Raw genomic sequence first — 19,928 nt, forward strand, 5'->3', positions numbered from 1 at the left:
CTTTATATATAATTGGCATGTGTGTTGGTGTTTTGCATGTGAGAAATTTTGCAATGATGATAGTCTTATATAATATGTTTTTATATGTTTATACAAATTATTTTCATTTAATACACTTATTATTATCCATTAATATGTGCAAATCTTTTATACATAATTTATACACTTTTTATTATTTTAGTGTTTTTATCTTTCAATATTTTATTATTTAATTATAACTTCACGAATTGACAAATTTTGGCCTAAAATTAATTGATCTACCATAAAACAAGATAGCAATTTCACTTTTAGGTTAGTTTTCACTTTTGTATTTGATTTAGATCACCAATAAAATGTTAAAAACAATTATTGGTTTTTACAAAGTTTATATCTTTTGTATTTTTATCATTTTTTTAATTTTTATTATTCAATTATGAAAAGTTCATAATCGTTCTAACTATTGAAAACTTGCAGCCTAAGCTATTGAATCTTAACGGGCTCATATTGGATTAAATTTAATCTGGTTCCCAAAAAATAAAAAATAATAATAAACACCTTTTTAAGTTTATATTTAACAATCTAAATATAACATACAAAATTTATTATATATGTTTAGTAATAATATAATATAAAAATATATTTTCTTTATAATTTTAAATATAACTATATAAATTTTATATATAAAAATCAATAAATATTATAATATAATTGAATTGGATGGATTCAAATTTGAATTTTATCCATTTATTAGTTAGATGCATATCACAAAATCCAAATATGATCCAATTACGTAAACGTGCCATCTAGGTTTTGGATACTTAGACCGGGTTGCAAAGTTTTGGGCATCATTGACATGTCTAGGTCTAGGTCTAGGGCATGATTTAATGTGCCCAAGAGCAAGGTATGTTCAAATTGTTGGCCGTAAGATCCACCTCCATGATTGTTCTTATTCAATCCTCTCGCAACTTGGATCAAAACTACACTCCAAGCCAACCAATTCCAAAACAATATCCTAAGAACACATCTTGCTACATATAACACATTGACCTCACATATCATGCCAAACCCAGTGAACATCCTCCCCTCCCATTTTTCATTTCCTTGATTACTATTTGAGTATTTCATAAGCTCTCCATTGTCATCATCCATCCCTAGCCTTGACCAAACTATAATCACTTTCTTACTATTGATGTCAAATCTATGGCTCATAAGGTAAGGTTTAATCCAATGACCCCCCATTCTTTCTTCCATTTATGGTTAACATCATGTTTCAAACAATATGCCATTGCTCTACCATCATTGAGAAAAATGGAAAGTGGGTTTAAAATTCGGTGCTTTTAGCTCTTACATGTCTTTTTGGATAATGATTTAAACCAAGCATACAATCAAAATGCTTTCCAAATCACAAGTCAAATGGTTTGGCCATGATTCGCATATTTGATATATTTAAAACATTTTGTAAAATATAACATGTCTTATGCATGGGCGAGATGGTTAATTACCTCGCTATCTCTCTCTCTCGATCGATTGATATTTATGTTTGTTACCAATCATAAATAAGTTGAAGGTTTACTTGATGAGTTATATAAGTTTCATATTCTCAACACCAATACTAAATCTCTCTAGTGAGTTTATGTTCTACTAAAGAACTAAGGGCCCATTTGGTTCACAGTTGTAATTGGAATCGAAATTAATGGTCTATTCTCATAGTTTGTTTGATTCATACAAAAAAAGGAACTAAAATTGGAATTAGCAAGAATTGGATTTCACTCCAAAGGCAGAAGTAGGTAAATGGCTATTCCCTCAAATAGGGGAGAATGTCATTCCAACATGAATGGGAATGGGATTCCGATTTCGTTTAACCAAACAATTGGAATTGGAATGGATTAGAGCTACTCAAAATGATTGATTACTACAATAACTCATCAATAAGATGACTACATCAAATTATTTTTTAAAAGTGCAATTCTTTAAGATTTAGATGTAATCAATTGCACAATATGCATTCCTATTGATGTCCTACAAGACCAAACTTAGTCCAAATAATCTTAAAGACTAATAGCTATTAATAGGTTTGGTTCCTAAGTTTTCCTTAACCTAAACAAGTATTTATAATCTTAAAAATTTATTATAAAAGGCAAACAAGTATTTATAATCCATTCATGAATATTTCCAAGGCTTAAAAGTGTTTAGTTGTTTATAATGAACAATTGCCCAAACTCTATAATATAGTCAAACTACTCATAAATATATGGTCAACTAATTGTTATAATTGATGCATAATTTTCTAAGATTGTGTGAAATTGATTACAATAAAAGCATAAAAGTGCCACGTTTAAAAAAAAAAAACAGTTGATGACTAATTTAGACAGATTAAGTTCAAGTTGATTAATTGATAGGAGGAACCAATCGATTGGAAGAGAAAAAAAAATCCATTCGTCTAAAAAACAACCACTTGCTTTAAAAACTTATATAAATATAGGTTTTTAAGAGTGTAAGTTAGCAAAGAATTAGGTATTTTTTTTTTACGAAAAGATCGTTAAACTTTAATAGTTTCAAATGTAAGAAAATTTGAAAAGCCTCTAAGCTTATACAATCCAATCAATCTATTATAAATTTCTTAATTGAGTTAAGTATAAGGTATTGCAAATACTCGTAGGTCTTATTGTACAACTATAAAGTATTACAAGCACCTATTAGCCCTGATGGTTAAAGTATTACAATCACCTAGAACTATTATTAATTGGTTGTAAGGTTTTTGCTAATACATGTAAGTCTAGCTGGTTAATATAAATCCTTATGGGTGGCCTAAGGTAAAAGATATAGGCGGAAGGTTTTGTTAAACATCTATAAATCTTATGTGCCACTATCTTTGTGATTTATTTTTTCCTTATTTTGTTTTAAGCCATTACAATTACTTTACAAATAACACTACTAGCTTATTTAACTAATTGTAAAAACTTGAACAATTGATTATTTTGTAATCATTGTATATTTTTTAGTTGATCTCATTGTAATTTGCAAGATATAGATTTCTTGGTATAGTTCTTGTACTACTAACATCACTAACTTTATTAACTGTACTAACATTTTGGTCTAGTAGTTTAGTATTTTATTGTTTGCCAACAATCACCATATATTAGTCATTTATTTAACTACTTTACATTTATAGTTGCTTACTGTCATTGTTCCATTTATCATTTAGTCACATCATTTATTTGAATCAATTAACTTGTCCATGACATTCCGATAGCAACCTTACAACTCCTTAGATCTCAAGCTAATTATCTTTGTAAAGTTGGTTTATTTCCTAACTATTATGTTGTGATTAATTCATTACCTCTAGCTGCTAAACTTGACATACACTTTTAGTGTAACTATAATTTACATTTCAGTATATTTACTTTTTATTTGCTTTTACATTTTGTGGTTATTTACATTTATTATTTATTATTTATTTAACTACATTACCACTAATCTCATAGCAGCATGTTTATTTCTTTGCTACTTTTACTTTGTGTTACTATTCAATTTCAAGCAGTTATTATTATTATTATTATTATTATTACTACTACTACTACTATTATTATTATTATATGGCTACTAATCTTTATAGTCCTGACTACTATATTGCTCATTTGTTTTGGACTTGCAAATCTTGATTTAGTAGTCAAGTTAATCATTAAGCATACATTATTGATTAAGAATGCTTTATTTCAATTTTTCGATAAAAAATGTTTTTAAACTTAACATATCCATAATTTTTAAGTTATACCCAATTCACCCCTCTTGGGTATGCCAATGAGTCCCAATATACTTTACTCTACATGTGATAATCATCCATAAAATGCCAATATGTCTTTGTATTATCCAGTGATTAATGCTACACGCATTCAATTTAAATTTATGCCAATATATTATTTTTAGATGCAATGGACTTGTATTTGGTTTAAGAAAAAAATCCATATTGATACAATACTATAATTAATTGCTCATATGAAGAGGGAGAACATCAATAGAATAATCCGATAGAAGATGATTATTGCTCAAAAGTTTCACCATATATTTTAGGCGAAATAGCAAGCGGTAAACAAATGGTTCATCATATGAATGGTAATCTAGTAAAAAAAACATGTAAGTAGATAACCGCCACGTAAACCTTATGTTTTGGTGCATTTTGCAAATAATGAATTTTAATTGGAAATCTTCTCCTTTGCTAGAAAGCATCTAGTTTTTTGGCTTATTAAGGAAACATCAAGAGTCTAAGTGAAAGAAAGTTGTTGGAATTACATTGTTGTAATTTGAGTGCATAAAAAATTTAGGTCAAATGTCTAAATGGAAAACTTTAGCGTATGAAACTAATTTGGTAAAAGACTTAAACCTCCCTTGAGGTTTGTCATAAATACTTGTACCTCCCCTCTAATATTTTATATGACTTAAACCTCCCCTGTTAGAAGAATATGCCTTTTATATTTGGCATAATCCATTAAAACACATTTCCCCCCCCATTACTCTTTAAATTGTTAAATAAAACCACATAAACCATAAACTCATGGAAAAATAGAACATGATGCCTTTCAAAATTCTTCATTGCAAGATTTCTATCATTCTCTACAAATCTTGCTTAATTCCTAAAAGATAGTCATTTTGTAGGCACCTTTCTCGAAAAGAAATAAATTTGTAAGTTTTAATTAATTACAAACAATACAAGAGTAGTATTGATTTTCAACTTCAAAAATTTGAAGGCCTACTCATTTTCTTAATGGAGAAAGCTCTCAAATCATTAAATAAAAACCCAACAGATTTTTAAAAATAGAGAAAAAGTAAATCCACTATTTTTGATAACACATTGGTTATTAAGTGCATTGACAATGTTTGTGGTTGTTTTGTTTTATTTTTTTGAGGCATCATGTCAAAGGTTCAAAGTATTGAAAAATATGTGGATCGAAAAGTCAATTTTAAGAGATGCATCAGTATACTCCTTGGATACGCATGCATATCGGATAAAACCTAAGATATGCATACATACGCTTGGAAACACTAAATACTTTAATAGATCATAAAAAAATATCAACAACACTAAATATAAGACTTCAAAGAGGTGTATATACATTAAATTAGTATATTTTAATAGTTTTATGAAGAAATATATTGTAGTTAATTATAATTTCATTAAAGATCTTATGTTTAACTATAATTTATAAATTATAATTCTTAAGTTTAAATGTTTTATGGGATGGGAAAAACCCAACAAAAAAACATGCATTGGCACAACTTCTAAATGAAAATATAAGTAATAGTTAATTATTATTTATTTCCAAAAATTATAAAAAATAAATAAGCAATATATAATATATTCAAAAAATAATTATTAAAGAAGAAATTTCAATTGCTTTGTGGATATGATAGATCATCCATAGAATTATAATATATTCAATCATTGTGATCAAATGATAAAATATAATTAATTAATTATTAATTCTAAAAATATAAAAATAAAAAAAATATTAAATAATAAATTTTAATTGGTATGTTGATATAATAGATCATCCATAGAATTATAATATATTTAATTGTTGTGATTAAATGATAAAATATAATTAATTATTAGTTATTTTTTAATTCTAAAAATATAACAAATACAAAAAGTAAAGAAGAAATTTCAATTACTCTATGGATATGATAGATAAATCCATAGATTTAAAACATATTTTGTCCTTATAGGCATAAAAAATTACATTTTCAATTTTTTGTTAATTTATATTTTCTCCAAATATCTTCATGAAATTTTCATAAATCTACTGATAACAAAAAGAAGTGATTTTGAACGTAAGAAATGCATATCAATATAAATTAAGCATTCAAGAAAAAATCACAATATATTATAAAAAACTGGAAAAACTCACCTAATTTTGCCATTTTTTAAATTTGAAAAATCTTAAAAATTAACGATTAACACTTGTTTTTTGCAAATCTAGCACTCTAGGAATGAGGTTTAGAGTTTTAGAGTTATTTGAGGGTGAAAGAATGCTTATTTTAGGGAAAAGAAGTTTTGCTTCCCCCCCCCCCCATTTTTTCCAGTTTTTGGTCGTATCTTTTTTTATCGATATGCTACCGATGCACCTTCGATATGGGTCCAATACACATGAAAAATACAAGACGCCCAAATTCCATGCATATCTTACATTTGTTTTTTAAATATATGATATTCGGGCGTATCGTATTGAAATTTTAAACCTTGATTATGACCAACATTTCTTCCAAAACCATATCTGTAGAATCTCCTATAGTTGAAGCTAGTATATATGCTTTTTTCTTTACATATATTGATTCATAAGGAAAACAAAGATTATCACTAATAAACTAATTTAAAATAAAATACTGAATAAGGAGTAATTGAAAGGGATTTTTTTGGTCATAAGAGGCATCCAAATTACATTGGGGTTTTAGTTTTTGATAAGGGCAAAATTGAATTTTTATAAAATTTTACTTGTGCATGATTTTACGTGCAAGTGGATCATTACAGATTTGTTAAAGGAGGGGGTTTTTTTGTCCAATGATCTCACCCAGTAAGGGATGTCTTAGTCCAATTTCAAAACATAGGGGAGGTTTCAACGTTTATGAGAAATCTGAAGGGATGTTCAAGTCTTTAACCCAAAGTAATATGGATACCTGGTTTTCTATGAACATTCCAATATTTGCAACAATCTTCTTAATTTTCCTTGCTTATCCTCAAACACTATTCTCATTCTCTCTTTCTCAATGGTCAAACATATATCAAACTATATTATGATCCATACCACCTTAGCCTTCCTAGCCAGTCCAAGCAATAGAAACTTGGAAAAACTTTCACCCTAAGACCTTGGTATAATAAATAAATTGCATAAAAAGTGCTAAATAAAACTTGCAGCATGAACTATCAATTTTACATGAAAAGAGCAATTAAAAATTTGTTTCCTTGCTCTCTTTGCAAATAACCCACACATTTGGCACAATAAAACGTATTGGGGTCAAGATTACCCACAATTAAAATACAATCCATAACCAACAATCATGCAAAGGCTTATACCCTTGGATGAACAAGGTTGACCCACAACCCTTCATAAATCATAACTATTTCCATCCACCTAAACACTTAATTACAATGGGTGCTTCTTTATGCACAAGTGAACTTTGTTTGAGTAACGAAGACAGTACATGAAAGCATGTTTTGCTTAGTTATACATTAAAATGTAAATTTATAAGTCATCCTTCCCTGTTGTGGTCTATCACTTGGCTAAAAATTAGACTAGTGGTATGATTTGGTGAAAACAATAAGATGTTTTTGATGTTTAGTGTTATTTGTTATTTGGGATATTATTATATTTTGAATAAAAAATATATATTTTATTTCTAAAATAACTTGGTTAAATAAATATTTTACTCTTTATATATGATTTTGTGCAAAGCATATTTTACTACCAAGCAAAAATGGTGACAATGGATACATCAAACCCATGATCTTTAGTTGAAAATTTTGCTTAATGGCCAATTTTGAATGGATAGGAAAGAAAATATTATAAGGCAAAGGCTGAAGCAAACAAAGTTGTTAAGCAATTGAAGAAAACCAAAGTTTCAGATCAGAGATCGGAGGGATATGAGGGAGTTTTCCAAGTGTTCCATAGGGGATTTCCAAAGAGGTCTCCTATTGGGAGAACAAGGTGGGAGGCGAAAAATTGGTATTACAAGGGGGAGAGCATATGCGATAACTATGAAAGATTTACGAAACCACCTTTGAGAAACTAGATAGAACTCTAGTTAATGGGGAATGGTTTATCAAATATCTATATGCTTTTGTTGGAAATTTACCATTATTAGGCTCGGGTCATACCCACATCACGGTCCATGTTAGTAAGAAAATTGACTTTGGTTATTACGAGTGTTGGAAAAAAATGGCTCACTTGCCTCTTGGGTTGGAAATGGAGTCGTCACCCATCAAATTAGGAAATGGAGGTGATGGGACCTCTAAGAATGACATTAAAATTCATTTCGGTTTAATAGTGACTCCAGAGCCCAAGGCACTAACTACACCAACCTGGGTAAGACTTGGATGGGAGAGGGAAGGGGTTAGGAACCCCTCTCCCGAGTCCAATTGGTGGGACCCACATGGTAAATCAAGTAAAAGCAAAAATACAAGACATACGACTAACCAGGCAAAAAAAAGGCACAACAATGAACATGAAAGAAAGCCTCCCCCAATTTATTTATTTTATTTTATTTTTACTCAATTATTTATTTTACCAATTATTGACCTATCTACTCTTTTTCCCCCTACATGTCTTCTTCTTCCCTCTCCTAAAGGGATTACCCAGACCTACCAATCCCATTGGTTAGTGTACCATTTCTTTGCATTTTTTTTTTTATATTTTCTATCTTTTTATTTTACTACTCCCAAGTCCCATCCTTATTATGTGTATTATTGTTCACATCTACTATTTTCTTTTTCAATATCAATCTTAACCATTCCGTTAGGTATCACCCCTTTGGGTTAATCTTAAGCCCATGGCCTAGCCACCCCTTTAGCATTCTTACCATACTCCTGAACTACGAGAAGGCAATAATCCTAAACCACATTCCCTTGCTTTTCTTAGCACAAATTAGTATGATAGCGAAAAATAATCATGTTCAAACACTAATTTCACAACATTAATCATGGTCATGAATATGCAAACCTTATGTAATCACCATTAAGAATACAACCATGCACAATCAAGGGCTGATAAGGAGTCTTGAATCGGGCTGTAAATCTTATAAAACATTGACAGTCTAACCCTAAAACTAATAGACAGAACTTAGCAAATAATCATAATATCCACAGTATAGGAGCATGAGAGACTAGATGTTCAATGGTAAAACACAACAAAAAGGAGACAAACATGGACAAAGTAGAACAATGAGACCTAATAACTATCGATATTATAATCAAATCCAAATAAAATCACTATCAACAAATACAACAAAAGTGCATATATGATTGGGTTGGGGATAGGATCTACGGGAGTGGATCCGAGAGAACCTAATCGATCGATCCACTCCCCAACCTCAAATCTTCCTTGTAAAGGCAAACACAAAGGGAGGTTGGATCAAGCTACCTAAGTGATGTCCTGGTCGTTGGTTTCTTGATGCTGCGAATAAGAACTCCAGAAGAATTATACGTGCTTCACGGAACAGGGGAGGTCACAGTCTCCTACTGCATGCTAAAGAGAATGCAAAAGTCACCGGAGATTGATGGAAAAGCGATAGATGACGTTGAAAGAGGTAGAGTCTTCACTAATTCAGGTAGCAAACAGAGACATCGTCGAAGACTGATGCTCCTTTTGCAAATAATGATGACAATAAACAAGTCAAATATGGACAATACCAGCGATAGGGAATGAAAGAAAAGCGACCGAAAATCAAACAAAAGGAGAAGGAAATCAAGGAGAAAGGAGTATCGCTGGGATAAGTGGAGGAGTGTCACCGTTGCTGGCCACCGCCTTCTTTGTTTGAATGGGGAAGGGTGAGATAATGGAAAGGTAAGGGTGGAGAAAGGAGGGGAAAGTGAGAAGGGTGATCGGGGAATGGATTATGCCGTCAATGTTTGCTTTGTTTGAAGGAAGGAGAAGATGAATAGTTTCTTCCTTCATATTCTTCGGATTAGGGTGAATGAAAGTTTATATTGGATTTATATGGAAGACATGGGTATTTTTGTAACTTTGGTGGATATGAGGGGTATTTTGGTAATTTTAAGTAAGTTTGGCTAAACCGGGTCATAGGGTGGTCAGTTCTGGATGGGTGGATGAGATTTTGGGTCAAAGATGGAGGGTTAAGATGGGTCTGACTACAGAAGGGGGGGTTTGCGTATATGGGTTAGTGAGATTGTTTGAAATGAAATCTTTTTAGATGAGAGGGTAATTGTGGGTATTTTTTGCTAAAATTTGGCAAGGTTAGGTTTTTGGGGACTCTGGCTGATTAGTGGGGTCAAATTGGTCCAACTGGGCCCAGATCAGGCAGATATGGAAAGGGCTTGATTCGACTAATTTGAAGCCTCATAATGGAATCTATGCTTGATGAGGGGTAAACGAAGGTAGTTTGGGTGAAATTTCACAACTAGGGTTTTTAGGCAGTCTGATGTGATTGGTAAGGTTACATTGGATCAATTGGGCCCAAATCGGGAGAATTTGGAATTCGATCAATCTAGAGCCTTCAAATGGAATCTTGGTGTAATGAAGGGGTAAGCAAAGGTGTTTTGGGATGAAATGTTACAGGTGGGTATTTGGAGGTGTTTGAGATCTGATGATGAGGTTTGATCAGTCTTAGAGAGTCAAGGCCATAGGAATTTGGGTTTAGAGTGAAATTTTGATTTGATGGAGGGACAAATGGGGGAATCTAGGGTTGAAAATTCATGGGCAGGTGTTTTGGTGTATTCGAAGTCTAAAGGTGTGGTCTGATCGGTTTGTGTGTGTCAAGATCAAGGTAATATGGGTTTTGAGTGTTTAGGCTAATAAGAGAGGTCGAAATGGACATGAGGGGGTAAACAAGGGAATCTTTAGTTAAAATTTTACAGGTAGGTGTTTTGGGAGATCATGGGTTTGATGGTTGTGTCAAATTTAGTGTTTGAAGTTTAAGTAGTGGTCGATTATGGCCATCGGACAGGTTTAATAGTGGATCTTAGGGTTTTCGGGGTGAAACTTGGGTTTTATGGGTTTTTGGGTGTTTCGGAGAGGTCAGAAGGGTCTCATCAGGTGTTTGGGGTGAATTGGAGGCTCAGGCGACGGATCGAGCAAAAATCGGGTGCTGAAAGCTGGCCTTCTTTATTTTGAGGTAGGAAACTACAAAACAACAAAGACCAAAAGAAGCACACAGAGATTTTTACGAATGATAGCTTGGAAGAGGGACAAGACGAGAAAGGATGTGTGAGACAAAAAGGAATTCCCATGTAGCATCATTTCATCATGTTCAAGCCATTTTGTTCTTGGTAAAGTAACCCATCCTAGGTATCAAGAACCATCGAAATCAGGGTACATTTGTCGTAAAGAAAAGCATTAAAAACAAGTAGAAAATAACGATAAAATCAATTAAATGTATAAAATATATTTAATTTTGGCAATAGTTAACTTTCCAACAAGTGATAGATGATCTTATGGAGTGAGGTCAATTATTTGCCATGAGGTGAGTAGCATAAAATTAAAAATCATAATGTGCCATGTAGCGTTGAAAACAACGATAAGGCCTTGATTAAAATTGTAATGTGCTAGTATAGCGAAAAATATATGTGTTATAAAGCAAACAAATTAGTGACTTATGATGTGCCAAGGTGGCAATAAGAAAACTGTATGCTATGCAACGGAACTCATGTGCTATGATGCGAGAAAATCGGTGATTTATGATGTGCCAAATGGCAGAAAATCTGATTTATGATGTCATAGAGGCAAAACTCATGTGCTATGTAGCGGAAAAATTATGATTTATGATGTGCTATACGCGAAAAACTCATATGCTATGCAGTGGAAAATCCTCATCTGTGATGTGCCAAAGGCAGAAAATTCTTGTGCTATGGAGCAGAAAAATTTGATTTATGATGTGCCATATGGCAAAAATCTATGTGCTATGCAGCGAAAAAACCTCATCTGTAATGTGCCAAAAGTGAAAAACTCATGTTCTATGCAGCGAAAAAATATAATTTATGATGTGTCAGATGGCGGAAAATCTATGTGCTATGCAGCGAAAAAACCTCATTTGTGATGTGCCAAAGGTGAAAAACTCATGTGCTATGCAGCGGAAAATCCTCATTAGTGATGTGCCAAAGGCGGAAAACTCATTGCTATGCAGTGGAAAATTCGATTTATAATGTGCCAGATGGCGAAAAATCTATGTGTTATGTAGCAAATAATTCTCATATGTAATGTGCCAAAGGTGAAAAACTCTTGTGCTATGCAACGAAAATTTTAATTTATAATGTGCCAGATGGTGGAAAATATAAACTTGAAATGTAAAGGTAAAAATCCATGTGATATTTAGTGGAAAACTTGATTTATGATGTGCCAAAGTGGTGGAAAACCATGATTCATGATGTGTTGGAGGTGGAAAAGTTCATGTGCAATAAAGCAAAAATCATTGGTTTATGATGTGCCAAAGTGGCGGAAATGCTCATGTGCTATAAAGCGGAAAAGCATGTGCCATAGTGCGGATGAACATGTGCTATGAATAGACTTGTTCATGGGCTGGGCCGGGCTTTCACTTGTCACTAATGAAAATATACTGGCCCGAGCCCGAGCCCGGCCTGACCAACGGGCCTATAACTTGGGCCTGAGCCTGACCCTGGTAAAAAGCCCGAAACCCGACCCCGAGCTCGAAGCCCGGCCTAATTGAAAAAAAAAATTCCCTATTCAAATTAGAATTAAAAATTCAGAAAGTTTTTTTTTTTCTATTTAAATGAACAATGGGCCTACAAGATGGTATTTTTCCCTTTCTTTTATATTTTAAAACACAATTTTACTTTCTTAAATAAAAAAAGTTTATTCAAGTGGACATAATCACATAACTAATTTTAAGTTTAATATTAGGTCGGTCGGGCTCGGGCCGGGCTATTTTGACAAAACCCGAGCCCGGCTCGAATTTATTGCAGACCGGGTTTTTTGGCCCGACTTTTAGCCTGCGGGCCTGCAAGCATGTTCAAGCCTGTTCGGGGGTCGGGTCGGACCGGCCCGTCGGGCCACCCGACCCATGAACAGGTCTACCTATGAAGTGGAAAATCTGATTTATGATGTGCCAGATGACGGAAAATCTATGTGCTATGCGGTGGGAAAACCCATGTGCTATTCAACGGAAAATCCATGTGCTTTGTAGTGGGAAATCCATATGCTATACAGCGGAAAATCATTATGTGCTAGAGGGGAGGATACTTTATGTGCTATGCAACGGGAAACTCGGATTTCTGATGTGCCAAATGATGGAATATCCATGTGATGTGCAACGGAATTCTCATGTGTTGTAAAGCGGAAAACACTGATTTGGGATATGCCAAATGGTGGAATAACAATGTGTTGTGTAGTGAGAAAACTCATGTGCTATTCAACAGAAAAAAAAAAAAAAACTAATGTATAGTATAGCGGAGGAACATGTGCTAGTAGCAGAAAACATGTGCTAAAAACCGGAAAATCCATGCGCAATGGACCCATCCATGCGCAATGGCAAAAAATATCATGTGTAACGGTGGAAAACTTATTGTGCAATAGTAGAAAAATTATTTTGCAAAATGATGAAAATGATGATAGGACCGAAAATTCGAGAATGCCATTAACATACCAAATGCAAAAAATGCGATAAGAATTCAAAAAGTATCATCTCAGTAGATTTGATTTAGCTTAATTGTCATTTTTCACTTGGTCATTTTCCTTGTTGGGAATCATTTATCTTGACATTTTTGCCATACTTTGTAATTTTCTTTTAGCTTAATTGCACATTAGATTTAGCTTAATTGCAAAAGTCTTTTTAGTACTTATTTTTTATTTTTTATTATATATATATATATATATATATATATTGGTGCACAATGAACAACTGAATTACTTTTGAAAGACTTTTGCAATAGTGCGACTTGAGCTTCTTTGAAACATATATGTGCTCGATTTGAGTGTCAAAATGCCATGGGCTACTCTCATTTTATCTATATTTTTTGCCTTCTTTTCTTCTAATTTCTTCTTTTTTGTAACTTTCGGATCAGAAAGACGGTGCAACTCAGCACAATGGGAGATGAGATTTTTATCTTCTTTTTATTATACACTTTTCTGGGGAGTTATGAGAGTAAAACAGGAGATGACAGAACAACTATGTCCAAAGGCATCAACGTCATGCCTTAGCAAGAGATAAAAGTATTTGCCCATTTTCAAAAAAGCTAATCAAAATCTTAATAATTATAAAGGCATGTGCATCAAAAATGCGAAAAGAAAGAATCATGCATTCGCTTTGGGAAGCACCCGGGTTTTATGGGAAACAGCCCCAGTTCTTGGTTAGTAGGAGGATTTGTGATGAGAAATGATGGATTGAAGAAGGTTCAAAATAAAATCATTTATCGCTAGCCAACTAAGTCTATCATGTGCTAAATTACTAATTTTTAAAGGATGAATGAGGATTTTGTGAATGGGATGAAACTTGGTTTAGGACAAGGGATCTGAAATGAAGGATGAAAGGCTAAAAAACTTATTTATAATGGGACACCAGATGCTTGGCCCTTATGCAGGGCTGCTATTTCTCTTCATCTTCATTTTTCTCCTTTTTTATCTCTCTTTTTTTTACATACTTTTCACATCATCAAATATGAATTACTTCACTGATCATGGTGGACTTGAAACGTCAAATAATCGACAGGCAAATACTCAAGCCAACTAATTCTAAAATGATCGAAACATATATTTGCCCCCATTTTTTTTTGCAATACTTTTTCTTTTCCAACCTTTTGCAAATATTTAATCATCATTCATTCTCACTTTTTATTTGCCCCAGATTCCCTACTTTGAATTTCTTTTCCTTTTATTTCCTCAAAGTTTTCTAATTTTTCAAACTTCCTTAACCATTCCTCCATTCTAAGTTACCCCAATTTTCTTCTTCATTGCTCATTCTTCTTTCTTTCTTTTTTTATTCTTTTTATTTATTTTCTCTTTTTTTTTTTTTGCTCTGCAAAACGTACACCGGAAATTTAACAAGTTCACAAGGAAAAGGCATTTATGCATTGGCTCAATCGGGGCTAACTAGCGGATTTTAAGAAAGAATATGGTCATTTGAGAATAAAAAATGACCAAAGGCGGCCTCCGGTGAAGCACTAGATCATGATAATATCCTATATCTGTGTTGGCTCTGAGGAAATTGGTAGAGGATACACATTTAAATTATCAAAACTGCCCCAGTTTAAGATATTTGGGCACTCATGGAAAAAGATTGGGATGTAAGCTTGACATGTACGGACAATGTGATTGTTGAATTGGAACAGGTAATCACAAAGAGCCAAAATGAAGAACTAAATAAAGAATTGGCCTCCAATAAGATATGGGATGTAGTTAATTCTATAGGAGATACCAAAGCTCTAGGGTTTGATGGTTTAAATGCGTATTTTTTCAAAAAAATACAAACAAATCATTAGAAGGTAAGTATAAGACATAGTGAAGGCTTCTTTTTTCACTCAAATTCAAATGACAAAGGGTCTAAATCAAACTTTTATTCCATTAATTCCAAAATCTGACAACCCCGATCTAATGGAAAATTTTAGGCCAATTAATCTTTGCAATACCATATATAAAATAATTGCAAAAATGTTAGTAAATAGACTCACACCTTTATTAGGAAAAATTATTGCCCCTTTTTAAAGTGCATTTGTGACAGTGAGATAAATAATGAATAACATTTTGATTGCACATGAAATGATGGATATAATAAAAAAAAAAAAGAGGCAAAGTTGGCCCAATGGCTTGCAAAATTGGCATGCAAAAAGCAAATGATAGTCTAGAGTGGGAATTCATTAGGAAAATGCTGATCAAAACAAGGTTTTATGACAGGTGGATTAAATGGGTGATGTAATGTACCGACATAGTATCCTACCAAATTTTAGTCAATGGATTTCCTATAAGAACTTTCAAACCCACTAGAGGAATTAGGTAGGGAGACCCCTTATCCACGTGTATATTTGTGTTGTCCAGTGAAGCACCGTATAAGCTCTTTAATAAGTGTGACAAAAAAAATAAATAAAACAAGGAAACCTTTTGATTTAAACCTTCAAGAGGAGGGCCGACAATACAAATTTTGCAATTTGTTGATGATTGTATCGTGTTTGCAAAGGCAAATATAGATAATGCATTGAGAATCAAGGAAACAATGGAGAGGTATGCTGGAGCATATGCTCAAAAACGAAATTTTAGCAAATCCAACATTTTATTCTCCAAAAATATTCATACAATGATTTAGAAAGTCCTCTATAGTTATAAAGATCCCAATTGAGAAGAAGAAATAAACAAACTTTTAAGCTCCCCAAAATTATGGTGGAAATTTTGGAAAAGAATCAAAGGAACTCATTGGGTGAGGAAAAGAAAAGCATACATTTAATTAAATGGGACACAATGTGCAAGTTTAAGCCGAATAATGGATAGTGCTTGAAAAGTTATAGTAGGTAAATAATGTGTCTGGCAATATTAGGATTGAAACTATTGGTTCAACCAGATAATTTGTGGGTCAAGATAGTAAAAAATAAATATATAAAAATTTATCATTTTTTTGGCTTATCAACCCAAAATATAACATCTCTTGGGCCTACAGAAGCATTGTTGAAATCAGAGATACCTTTAAGTAGGGAATTGGATGGAGTTTGGGTAATGGTCAGTTTATCGATTCCTTGAATGATATTTGGGTGGGAATTTCCTATCTACAAAGTACTAGAGATTTAAGCAATGATATTTGGAACCAAAAGGTGTGTGAATTTATTAATGAATAAAATATGTGGGATAAATAAAAAATATTAGACATTCTCCCCCAAAAATTATGGGAAAAAAATCATAACTATCCCCGTCCAAATTAGGGGTGGAGGTGATACCATGATTTGGAAACTTGATCCTAAAGGTAGGTACAAGATTAGAGCAACTTATAGGCTAATGGAAGGTGATTGGGATCACACTAATTCCTATGGGGGATCTAGGAAATATATGGAGTTTGAATTGTCCCCAAAAGGATATTTTCTTCCTTTACCTGTGCTTAAAAATGAAAACTATACAAAAGCATGACTAAGGAACTAGGGACTAAGAACTAAAGTTGAATGTCCATTATGTGGTCAAGAAGAATATGTAGAACACCTCTTCCCCAACCACCAGGATTCAATGTTTATTTGGGATGCTTTGGGGGATATTAGCCTCCTTTTGATCTCAAATGAAAAGTTGTTGGAGTGGTGGAATAGGATAACACATTAATACCACACAAAACCTTATGATGGAAAATGTGGGGTTTACCCTTTGAGATATCAAGAAAAGGAGAAATGAGAACAAAAATCAAATAATAAGAACATTCCCCATTCCATAATGGGGGAGGGGGGATTAGAGCTAATCTATATGAATTAACCAACATCCCTTGTTTGTATAAACAATGGAAAAAGGATAAGGTAAATTTATTAGTGGGCTAGGTGAAATCGCTTAACAGGGAATTAAAAATAAACTTTGATGCATCTCTAAAGACAAATGAAAAATGTGTGTTAGGAGCTATTATGAGAGATGAGTTTGGTAAAGCCTTATGGTATAGTTGCAAGGATGTAGGAGAGTGTTCAATAAATGAAGCTGAAGCTTAGGGGGCCATTGAGGCCCACAAAATTGCTTGCAGGTTTCCTCAACATAAACTTGTCATCGAAGGAGATTATGGTCTTATTATCAACTACCTATGTGGAAGGATGGAGCCCCCGTGGAACATCAACAACTTCATCAAAGTCTGCATAGACATTAAACGATGCAATGAGTTAAACACTATAAATGTACATATGTTGAGAAAAGCAAATAGAGCTATGGATAGATTGACAAGCTTGGAACATCACAAAGCTTCTTTGAACCCTTATATAAATGATAGTAACTTGGCATTTATTTGCTTATATGATGCTTATGGTTTTACTTCTAATTGCACAACTTCTTTGTAATTCCCCCCAATTGTGTAAAAAAATCATGAAGATGATAGGTTGGATATAACCTACAAGATAGCATTGGTCTATTATACATAAGTGTCACTAGGCACCACGTAAGAGAAAATGCCACACATCACCTCAAACAAGAAATGTCTAAATGATATTTCTTTTAGGGCAAATTTCTTAAACTACCCTTATGATTTAGCTAATTGATTAATTCTATCCTTACTATTTACATATTGTCTTAAAGTATCATTATTGTTTATAAGAATTGACATCCTTGGCAAGTCCTAATGAAAAATGAAGAAATATCAAGTTTACCCTCTACTTTTCCACAAATTCCCATCTCATTCAAGAAAGCTTCCTCAAAATAAAACCATGTGATAAAACCCAACGAAATGTCAAGTTCTTATTGAAAACAAATTATGAGATAGCTTCCGTAGAGAACTAGGTTCTCTACTAGTCTAATGGGTGGTATTCATATGGATATGCTTCAAGGGGAACCGCGGTGGCAGGGATGGGTCCAAGGGGAACTGGGTGTCGGTGTTGGCAGCGGAAGAGAACCATTATAGCGTTCATCCTCCTGATCTTCCATGCCTTAACCCATACCAGGGAATCAGGGCATCACTGATGGTCATGCCTCAATAGGAGACTATTGCCCTGGTGTTTCTAAAGAGCCTCAAGAGTGGGAAAGTTGTCAACGGTGTATGATAGCAAAGATTCTGAAAGTTTTCCATAGGCATTCAAGAACCTTGCCTCAACAGGCACTCTAGGCACTTCCATAGTTGCTCTTCCTTGTTGAAAACTATGAGCCCTTGAAGACCGTGCCTTCTCGTAAAAAACTCTAAGCCCTTGAACACTGCTCAAACAACATAAGTCTTTCGATTTCTTGTAGCGACAAGGGCTTCCCATTTGTTGAGTCAAAGGGAAAGAACTTCTTTGCCATCTCTCTCTCTCTCTCTCTCTCTCTCTCTCTCTCTCTATATATATATATATATATATATATATATATAATATCCCCTTCATTATCTATCCCATGTTTCATTATCGCCGCTACAATGGATCCATCCACCTCTGAGTTCGCCCTTGCTGGCACTGGCCATGGCTATCAGGTTTGCCTTCGCCGGCTTCCTTCGTGGTGTGGTCTCATATGATTGTCCCCCACCGCTGGTTACTCCTCTGCACAAAGATCTCGACTCAACTTCACCCCAGCAGGTTATTTCTCCAACTAATTGTCTTCCATTCCTAAATCTGCTTATTCCAATTCATTAGATTGTTCAATTTCTAACTGTTTATTTTGAATTCACTAAAACAAACAAGAAATATGAGACAAATGTTATCCCCACTCACCATCTAATTGTTATTTTTGGTACATCTCTCTCTCTCTCGTATCTTCGTTGTCACTGCAAAGCGGACCCCCTCCACGCCGACAGCACAAAATTTTAGTTTCTGTTCGAAATTGTTCGCTCAAAGATTCATAAGGTGGTCGTGATGTCTAAGGCTGCATCATTGCAGTAGCACCAACAACCTTGGCACAATTCTCATAAAGAGGAGGTGACCCTTAGACAAACACTTGGTTCAGGTGAGGCCTTATGAACACTTGTTCTTGAAACCATTGTTAGAAATAGGAAGCAGTCTAGACCGAGGTTGTTAGCTGTACCTGACAACAAAGATTTTGGCGAGACCGAGGTCCATCCCTGTGCATCACCTCTGGTAGGGAGCTGTTGCTACACTTGAGTCAAAGAAGAGAGGTTGAAGAGAAGGAATAGAGGAAGTGAGAGAAGAGAGATGAATTGTAGTATTGGGTTTTAAAAAAGTTATATGTCATATAATGTCATATGTATACGAATTTTGACGAAACATTAATGAACACTAACGACAGGGATAGAGTTAGTCAATTGTCAAAAAGTTAGGGGCACGACAATAATTAAATAGTGAGGTATTGTTTGTCAATTAGCTAAACAATATGAGTAGTTTAAAAAATTTGCCCTTTCTTTTAAGAGCAGACTTTCACGTCACTCAAGACAAGATGGTTTGATGAATCGAATAAATTCTAGTGGTGATGTTATGGTAGAGTCGATGAGTCATATAAAAAGTAAGGCAGTCAACGATTAGGGTCTAATTCGTGACAGGATGAAATTATTCCGAACCAACAAGAAATTAGGTTTTCCTGGTCCCGAATCAGACCCTACTGGAACAATAGTTTGGAACCTATAACCGATCCTGTTATTAATCGGGCTAATTGTGTTTAGCACGATAAGAACAACTCAGAGGGTTTTCCTTCAAA

Source organism: Nelumbo lutea, chromosome 7, assembly GCF_056320005.1.
Source record: "Nelumbo lutea isolate HS-2025 chromosome 7, American lotus-T2T, whole genome shotgun sequence".
NCBI classification, from domain to species: Eukaryota; Viridiplantae; Streptophyta; class Magnoliopsida; order Proteales; family Nelumbonaceae; genus Nelumbo; species Nelumbo lutea.